Source organism: Ursus arctos, unplaced genomic scaffold (genome assembly GCF_023065955.2).
Source record: "Ursus arctos isolate Adak ecotype North America unplaced genomic scaffold, UrsArc2.0 scaffold_20, whole genome shotgun sequence".
NCBI classification, from domain to species: Eukaryota; Metazoa; Chordata; class Mammalia; order Carnivora; family Ursidae; genus Ursus; species Ursus arctos.
In genome coordinates, this window is record NW_026622875.1 from 6,273,643 (window position 1) to 6,284,144 (window position 10,502).

The window sequence follows — 10,502 nt, forward strand, 5'->3', positions numbered from 1 at the left end:
GATGAACTTGGAGAACATGAGTAAGTGAAATAAGCCAATAACAGGACAGATAATGCATGATTCCACTTATATGAGGTCTCTATAATAGTCAACTCATAGAAACAGAGAGCAGATTGGTAGTTGCTAGGGGCTAGGGGGTTGGGGAAATGGGGAGTTATTATTCAATGGATATAAACTTTAGTTATGCTAGACGAATAAGTTTTAGAGATCTGCTATACAACATAGCACCTGTAGTTATCAATATAGTATTGTACACTTCAAAATTTGTTTAGAGGGTAGGTCTCATATTAAGTGTTCTTTTTTTTTAGGGTTTATTTATTATTTATTGATTTATTTGAGAGAGAGTGAGAGTGAGACAGAGAGAGCACAAGCAGGGGGGAGGCACAGAGGGAGAGGAAGAAGCAGACTCCCCACTGAACAAGGAGCCCAGTGTGGGGCTAGATCCCAGGACCCTGGGATCATGACCTGAGCTGAAGGCAGACGCTTAACCGACTGCTATGCTTAAACGATCACCCAGATGCCCATATCAAGTATTCTTATCACAGGGAGAAAAATAAAAGAGACATAAAGAAACTTTGGGAGGCGTTAGATTTGTGTATTATTTTGATTGTGGTGATAGTATCATGGGTGTCAAACTGTACACATTAAATATGTGCAGTTCTGGTTATATCAATTATATCTCAATAAAGTTGTTTTTCTTTCTTTCTTCCTTTCTTCCTTCCTTCCTTCCTTCCTTTCTTTCTTTCTTTCTTTCTTTCTTTCTTTCTTTCTTCTTTCTTTCTTTCTTTCTTTCTTTCTTTCTTTCTTTCTTTCTTTCTTTTTTTACAAAGAGGTAATAATAAATAGCAGGGAGATCAGTAGGAGAAGGAAGGGAAGAATGAAGGGGGGGGTAAACAGAAGGGGGAATGAACCATGAGAGACTATGGACTCTGGGAAACAAACTGAGGGTTTCAGAGGGGAGGGGGCGGGGGTATGGGCTACCCAGGTGATGGGTATTAAGGAGGGCACGTATTGCATGGAGCACTGGGTGTTATACGCAAACAATGAATCATGGAACACTACATCAAAAACTAAGGATGTACTGTATGGTGACTAACATAACATAATAAAAAATTTAAAAAAAACACAAAGAGGTAATAATAGCAATAGCTTACAAAGACCATCCAGCTCAAATCCTCCTTGAAAAGGCAGCCTATAAATAAATAAAATGCAAATCATACTGAATATCTCATTAAACCCTCAAAACAACCTTGCTGGGAGTAATTATCTTTATTTAAATGATAAGAAGTCTAAAGTTTGGAGAAGACATGTGACTTGCCAAAATCCAAGATTAAGGTTAGCATTTAGACCTTTTGACTGCAAATATTCCATTCTAATGCAGCAAAGTGCGCATAGCACCTGGCACATAGTAATTACACCCAGAAGTATAAGCTGATTGTGATCAGTCCTAGCAGTCCATGGTTATGGGTTAACTGCTTCTAGAAAAGCAAAATTGGATGAACCCTTAAGGACCATCTACACTATTTCCTCATTTTACAGGTGGAAGACAGGATGTTGTGAGGGTACAGTGTATCAAACAATGCCTTTCTTCTCAAGGTTAAGGGAAAAGAGAAGAGCAGGGGTAATCAGAAAGCAATAGACACTGTTGGTTGACTACTGAAAAGTCATTCCCAAGCTCCTTCCCTTTCTTCTGTCATTTTTCCTTACAAAAGCTGCACAAACCAGAACCTTAATTCCCTAACCTCTTGAAGGTAGGGATGCCATGTGAGTCCATCTTGGACAATGATATGTAAGAGAAGATGTGCTAGAGCGGCTTGGGGAAAGATATTCTCTCTCTGTTAAAAGGACAGAACAATGGAACCCCATTATTCCTGCCTTTGAAGATGATGGTGTGAGGACACAATGCCGGGGCCTTTGGCAGCCATCTTGCTACCTTAAGGGAAAGGCCAATAGAAATACACTAACTAATGTACCATCCAGAACTCACAAAATTAACGAAGCATCCTCAGAACCACCGTCTTCAGACTTTTGGTTACTTGAACAATATGTATCCTTAAGTTTTAGGCCACTGTTAATTGTGTTTCTTAATATCTGCAGTCTAATGCATGCTAACCGATGTGGAGCAGAAATCAGCAAACATTAAGTTCTCTCTTCCCTTCCTCCCTTTCAATTGTCTTGGAGGGATCCAGGATTCTGGAAATAGCTCCACTAGATCATGGACTTCATTACAGCAAGGATGGTGTCTATCTTGGTCACTGCTGTATTCCCATACCTAGCAGAGTGCCTGGTACGTAGTAGTGCTTAATGATAGATGCTGATGATAAAGAGATAAAGAAGACATGCACTCTACCTTCAATATGCTGGTAGTTCAAGTGGGGGAGGCAGATTGGACACGCAATTATGATGCAACGTGAGAAGTGCTGTAACAGAGGAGTGCTATAACTGTTATGGGAGCACAGGAAGTAGAGTAACTAATGCTGTAATGGGAGCAGGGTGAGGATGAAGTCACCTCTCCTCATAGATTCTGCTCTTAATTTTCAGTCTTGGTGTTCAGTTTATATAGCAAATATTTACTCAACACCTACTTTGTATATGAGATTATTCTTGGTAATAATTAATTACCATTATAAAAATAGCTAACCTTTACAGTGCTTTAATGCATCAGTCTCTGTTTTTTGTGACTTCTATATATTTATTTATTTATTCCCCACAACAACATGATGAGGTAGGCACTATAATTTTTCCCATTTTACAGATGGGAAAACTGAAACTAGAGAAAAATGAAGTTAGTTTACACAAAGAGTAAGTGGCAGAGCCAGAACTGAATCCAGACCATCTGGCTCCAGAGAGCAGGTATTAGCCAATACTTGGAAGACATGTTCACTGTTCTGTAAATATTTCCAATCATTTGACAAAAATGGAAATGGATGCTTTCATCACTGCCCTGGTTCCTGCATTTGATTTGGACACACATCTTGCTGGATTTTAATTCTAGCCAAGAACATAGCACCAGCATGTTCTTTCCTCCTCGAGCAGTCACCCCTTTCTTGCAGAGCATACAAATAATAAACCATGATTACATCAATTTCCATCCTTATTTTAAATGTGGTCAACAAAGGACCAAGTCTGAGATTGGGCTGAGAAAGTCTTCTCTGTCTGTGGAAAATGAGTTTAAAGACACTTTCCACTAAGGACGTTTTTTTTCCTTACAAAATTCTAGAAATGTGAAGTCTAATTACTTAGCTGTGCCAGATATGCTTTTTTAGCTTCTGCTAGACTTAGCTCAACACTAACTGTGCTTACCCTTGCATACACAATGAGTCTCATTAATTCCTTCTTCCTTCTTTCCAAGCTCACAGAAAGAAAATGGAAACAAAACTGGTGGCAAATTCTCCTCTTTTTAATGTGCCTGTTTTAGAAGTCTCCCTTCAAATCTGGCTCTTCCCACTCATAAAAGGGCTGCCCTGCTCTGACCAGCTGGACAAGAGAGGTAGGAACTTACAGAAATTCTGTGACTAATATTGTTGTTTCTCCTGTGACAAACCTCAAGAAAGAACACTCACTGAGGAGATCTGCAAGGAAATAAAGTAACAAATAGAGCTATGGATGCATCCACTTCCTCTCCTGTCATCCATTCCATGATCAATATCAGCACTGTATTCTCTTAGATGTCACAGCAGATATAATTTATTGATAGTATGCTCAGAATGACACAGACCTTCTCAGGTATATATAGCAGAATAACATGACATGGTATATATATACTTCATTATTTCACACCTAATGAATTTCAGATCATTTCAGGATATCAATCATCTCCAATGGGAGATTCCCCAAACTTTTTAACGTATCCACCTCAAGATCTAACTACCAGTGATAGTTTAAAAAGATGTCCATAAATTCTTTGATACTTCTCTTTTCCAAAGGTAGAGCCCAATTCCCTTCTCCTTAAGTTTAGGGACTATTTAAGGACTCACTTGTAATGAACAGAATGTGGTAGACATGAAGGTGCGTGACTTAGAAGTCTAAAGGATTGCAAGTCTAAAGAACAAAGAGATTTATGACTCCCTCTTTTTTCTCTCTTGCTCTCCCCGCCCCCCCTCCTGGATCATGTGCTGAGGAGAAGCCAGCTGCCATATTGTGAGGGCACTCAAGCAGCCCTCTTAAGAAGTACATGTGGAGTTCCTAAGTCTCCTGTCAACAACCAGTGTTAAGTTACCAGGTGTGTGAGTGAGCCATTTGGAGTGGGGTCTTCTAGACCTAGGCAAGCCTTCAGTATCAGCCAACATAATGAATACTATACCCTGCAGATGCTATGTCAGATACCTTAGGTTCCTGATCCACAGAAACTGTGTGAGGTAGCAAATGCTTATTGTTTTAAGCTACTGCCTTTTAGAATAATTTGCCACTCAAAAACAGATTATGTTAATTATCTGACAGAACAGAAAGGTAGATGACCTCAAAGGAATGACATCAGACTGATAGACTTCTTACCGGCAATAGTAATGCCTGAAGATAATACAATGTCTTGAAATGCTAAAGAAAAAATCTCTGCTTTTACCTTCCTCTTCTCAATGTTAACTCCTTCACTTACTTTTGAGTCCCATCTTTTCTGCCTCCTCCTGATTTTTGCTCTATTATTGCCTTTTGCATTTCAATTTCTCTTTCTATGACTTCCTGCCTACAAACATATAAACATCTCTTTTATCCTAAAACAACAAAACAACTACCAACAAATAAATCTCTTTATTTGGTCTGATTTCTCTTTCATTTTTTTGTCCATTTCCCTCCACCTTCTCCTCCTCTTTCTCCTCAACTACCTCTACTCCCTCACAGCCCAGTCTTTTTTGAGCTCTACGCTGCTCCAGGCCACACACTGACAACACTCTCCCAAGCATCACCAAAGACTTCCTAATTGTCAAATGCAAACCCAATGGCCTCTCAGACTTCATTGTCCATGACCTTAGGAGGTACCAAAATTAGAAAACAGTAGCTTGGTCCAGGGGCCCTCTGCCACTGCACATGCTATGCTCAAAGTTCAGCCGTACTGGCTCTACCCATTCACTCCTTGTCCTCTCATATCTCCTTTAGTGGTTCTCCTTTCTGGTGCTCTTTTGTTTTGTTTTCCTCCCTCCACTATTACTTAAACTCCTTAAAAGCCTCTCCATAGGAGATGCTCAACATATACTTTAAAATAGTCTCAAAAGTCCTGGCCCTAAGGTAGATTTTTCTCTTTAGGACTTTGGCTTCAACTCCTACTTATCATTCTAGCTTTGAGTTCTCTCTTCATTTCTAGAATCTCAAGATAACCTTTGCTTGCCTGGAGCATTGTTCTGTATTTCTGTTAAATGTATTATTATTTGGGGGTATTTCTGTATATTATAGAGGGACAGGGATGGGGACCCTCCTGAGTAGCTCCATTGCAGAAGTCCACTCTATTGCAAAAGACTATACTCTTAGTCTCCTGTAATTTGGACATATGTCTACTTGATTTATCCCTGCCACTCTATAGAAATTCCCTGAGGGCTCTGCTCTATTTTATTCTTTTTTGGTAATTTCTGATCTGGGGCTTTCACCCTAGCAGTGCTAGATGGATAGAAAAAAAAATCAAATATTAAGCATCTTAATTTCTCTTTTGAACAAACTTATCAAGCCTAATAACTATTTATTTCCCCTTTTTATTTTTTTCTATTCAATACCCTAAGGAGCCTACAGTGCCCTCAATAAGCACAAAAAAGTCCTGGGAAACCAGAGCAAGCTGTGTGCATAGAACCAGAGCAGAATGTAGCCTCAGGAAGAATTCTTTTTTGTCTGGTATAATCACTAGTTCTGATAACTTTCCTGGCTCTTGGTTTTACAAATGTAGGTTGTATCTAAAATTAAAGTAGATTACTCTATTTTTATAAGTCATAAATATGAAATGACAGAAAATTTCCACAGGCTTAGGCTTTTTCCCATTGGAAAATAATAACTTAAACCTAACTTCATTAATATCTGGATATAGACAACTAGAACTTACATGCAGTATTATTATTTAAAAAATCATAACCAAATGCTCATTTCTAATCATACACAGGAAGGAATAGATATCCTTTGTTTTCTCTATACTTACAAATTTCAGTGTCATTTTACCCATCCCCTTTTTTCTAACCAATTTCAAATTTTTCTCTTTGGACTGGGAAACAAACAAACCCAGAGTAACCACCTTAACAGCCTGTCTTGGTCCCATGTTAGAAAACATTTAGAAATTTTTCCTTCTTAGGGTTCTTACACAGCTTTCCCAGGAGCAGTCGCATCATTGATATTCATGAGCAACCACTGTGACAGTTTAGTAAACAAACCTGATGATAAATTCATCTTTCCTGTCATATGTGACAAAAATTCTTCAGAGGCTTTATTTATGCAATCTAGATCTCCAGGCTTAAAGTATGTGGTAATTTTATTTCACAAAGGCCCCAGGCAGCAAAGTATTTATTTTACACTCCTGGACCTCATCAAGGGAATGGCATAACCTGTTCTTGTGTTTATCTTTTTGCAAACGAGCAACATAATATGGAGATGCCACCTGCTTCATGGTGGGGAGGAAGGGTGGGAGAGCAGGAGGAGAGAGGTGGAGGATTAATTAGTTAATATCTATGAAGTACTTTGCAGATGGAGAGTGATATGCAACTGTGAATTTTAATTATGATTCCCTGCCCTCCTTGGCAGATACAAATAGGATAATTTCTTAGAATGAGAAGCAATGGTCTAACTTATCACTCAGATGCTTTGATTTTAGAGAGTAAAGTTCTCTGTGGGTTTTTGCAGCGATAGGAATATTTATACCTCACTGCATCCCTCTGTGGGGGGAGATAAGGAAAGTTGTCAAGCACATGGGAAAGTTGTCAAGCACATGTAATTGCAATCTTCATGGCCCCACCCAGAAGTGGAGGGCCCTATGGAAGCTGCTTTCTAGTCCTCTTATGAAATCATCAAGAGTTTAAGACTATCTCTGGATTCTCTCACCATCACATGCTTTTTTCTCGATAACGCGTATGTATGTTTTCCTTTTCAGAGAACACACAGTTCACTTAGAGAAAAATATTAGAACCTGAAATTCCATTTCTAGGTATATAACTAACAAATGTCTACATATTTCCACTGTAAATCCGTGCACTAGAAGTTTCATGGCAGCATTATTTGTAATAGCCTCACACTGGAAACTGTCCAAATTCCCATCAAGAGCTGAAATGGTAAATAAACTGTGGTATATTCAGACAGTGGACTACCATACAGCAATGAGAATGAATGATTTATAATTAAATCCAATGAAAACATATATATATCACCAACATAAAAAAAAAAGAAAGAAGCCAACACAAAAGAATACATACTGCATGATTCCATTGATATAAAGAACAACAACAACAGAACACGGATGCAGGGAGAGATAATCCATGTTGTTACTAGTCAAGACAGTGATTAATCTTGAAGGATGATGACTAGTGATTTGATGAGATCACAAGAGGGTGCTTCTGAGCTTCTGAGAGTGTTCTGTTTCTGAATTTGGGTGTTAACACAGGTGTGTTCAGGTTGTGAAAATTCTTTGAGCTATAAGCTTATGTAAGCTTAAGCCCCTTTTAGATAATAAATCTCAATATAATATTTTTGAAAGAATAGTACTAATTGATCCACTAGTATTAGGCTAGTTGGATTCCAATAGTACTAATTGATCCACTAGTATTAGGCTAGTTGGATTCCAAGGTGTCAGGGGTTGCTTATTTCTGGCCTATACCTTCTTAGCATAGCAAATCATTTGCTAGATGTATCTGGAAAAATTGATAAAAACTGGGAGGTTTTTTTGTTTTTTGTTTTTTTTGCAAAATTAGTAAGAATTTTCCAAAAAAACCTAAGTCAGAGGATAAGTGGATAAAACGCTCCCAATCTTTCCATTCCCTAGCTAGCAATACAACAATGAAATTGAGCGAGGCAGTTAGATTTCTACTTGGCATATTACTATTTACACCTGCTAAACTGAGAGCCATACCAGATAAAACGTCTATGGGATGTCTTCCCTTATGGAGAAGATGCTGAAAATGACCCTAGGTTTTAAGTTCAGCAACTGAATAACAAAATATAATGCAACCCTCACCTAAATATATGGCATTGTCTCTCAGAAGACAACTGGCATTGGAAAATTTTGTCTTCATTTAACTTACTTTCCATCACAAGCCTCTCTCTGAAATGTCATAGTGCTGATAAAATTGCACCATGGTTTTCTAGTGCCCTTGAAGGGCTTGAGAGAAACATGCAGTGGACTCAATGTGACTTTACTGGTAGTGCGTGGTGGTAGGTTAAGAATTCCTTGTAAGAGCTGAATCTCCTAAATGAACGCGTGTATCTAATTTGGTTATTTTGCAAATATATGCAATCTCAATCCCAAACTCCAGCGGTTAAAAGCAATATACAGAGTCAATTTTTGTAAATGAAAGATATAAGAATATGTTCATGTCCTTTTCTATCAGTTCTTTTAAATCAAAAAGACCTGACCTGGTTTCATTAGACACATCCAATAACACATTGCTATGCATGTGTCACATCTCAACCAGTATTTTTATTTATTTATTTATTTGTTTATTTATTTAAAGATTTTTATTTTATTTATTTGACAGAGAGAAACAGCCAGCGAGAGAGGGAACACAAGCAGGGGGAGTGGGAGAGGGAGAAGCAGGCTCCCAGCGGAAGAGCCCGACGTGGGGCCCAATCCCAGAAAGCCGGGATCACGCCCTGAGCCAAAGGCAGACGCTTAATGACTGAGCCACCCAGGCGCCCCTTAACCAGTATTTTTAAAAATAATTTAACTTCAATGGTTTTCCTTCTTTGTAGTATGAAGTCACAGGCTCAGAGAATAAAGAAATAATGAAGCCGCAGAATCAGATGAGGAACTGATGCCCGGAGTGTGTGACAGTCTTCACAATACCCGGGGTTTGTGTTGCTGATACCATGCATTCAAATAATAGTTCTTCACACAGTTGAAGTTCTTAGACTTCAGGCATAATTCTAGACTCCCATGATATGGCAACGAACGGAGCACACTCAAATTTGTGCCCTCCTGAAGCGTACATTCCATCAGGTAAGACATACAATGAACAATAAATTCAATAAACAAGTATATAGCATGTTAGAAGGTGACAAATTCTACAGGAGAAAAAACCATCAGGGACAGGGGTCTAGAATGTAGGGTTACTGTGGGAAGGGGACAAGTTGCAATATCCAATAGATTGGTCCAGATCTCAGGCCTCGCTAAAAAGGTGAGGCTTGTCCTTTTGGACATTGGGGGACCTTTATAAAGTAAGACTCCTAGATTGATGGGTTCCTTTGCTCAACATCAGGCAGGCTTGTCTTAAGAAATGGCCTGTATCTACTGCATAAACAAATAATTGCTTATAAGTGTACACCATATGGTCAGGATGATATGGCCTTGTGTGATCTTCAAAGCAGGTGTTACCAATTGCCCACCAGGGCCACAGAAATGTCTCTATAGAGCTTCTCAGTAACCAAATGAATCAACTTGTTTCCTGGGGTTATCAAATTGAACCAATTACATTTAAAGGACACCTGCCAAAAATAATGTTCTCCATTTTTGAGTGGTTGATAATTATGCCATTGTTTCCAGTAATAGTCAGATAGCAGGACAAACTGTCTTCTGAGACCTCTTCTAGTTCTGAATAATCAGATCAAATCATCCATGAAGAAGAAATTTCCCTCCTATTCTCAATGGCCTAAATGGCAATCATCCACAAGCATTCACATCACTGAATTAAAATAGGGAGGGACAGACCATGCAACTTTAAGGTCACAATCTAGCCTGTACCTAACTCTCTCACCTTCCTTTGCCACACTACTTCTTTACCTGGTACCTGAGGCCATTAATATTTTTTTCATACCCTTTCATGTTTTTACACTGCTCCTTTGTTCCAGCTATCCCCATGCCAGAAAGATCCCCCTTCTCCCTTAAGTCTTATCCTCATTTTAAAGCCTCATGATGATTTTCCTTTTTGTGAGGCTGTCTGAACCCTCACCCTCCCAGCATTTTTTTTTTTTTTGCCTCCTGAAGCATTTATATAATATCTGCACTACTTCTTGGCACCAGTCACAGACTGCCTTGTATAGTTAATTATGTTTTATGTCTGTTCCCTATTTCCCTGGCGATATTGTAAAACCCTTAGGCCTTTGTATTTCTGAGTCTTAGCTCAGATTCCTTTACTTGTTAGGTGCTCAATAAATATTCGGTATAACTGATGGTAATGAAAATGGCACTAGTGGAAATAACCAGTTTTCAGATTATAAGTGGGAATCCTAGTCCTTCTTCAAATGGTCCTTAAATGATCTGTGAACTGACACATTGAGACGTTCTAGCTGTCCATTCATGTCACCAAGTTCCCCATGCACAGACAATGACAATTACACTGTGACTGCAGCCTAACTGACAGCATTTACAAAATATAATTGATATGAAGTCA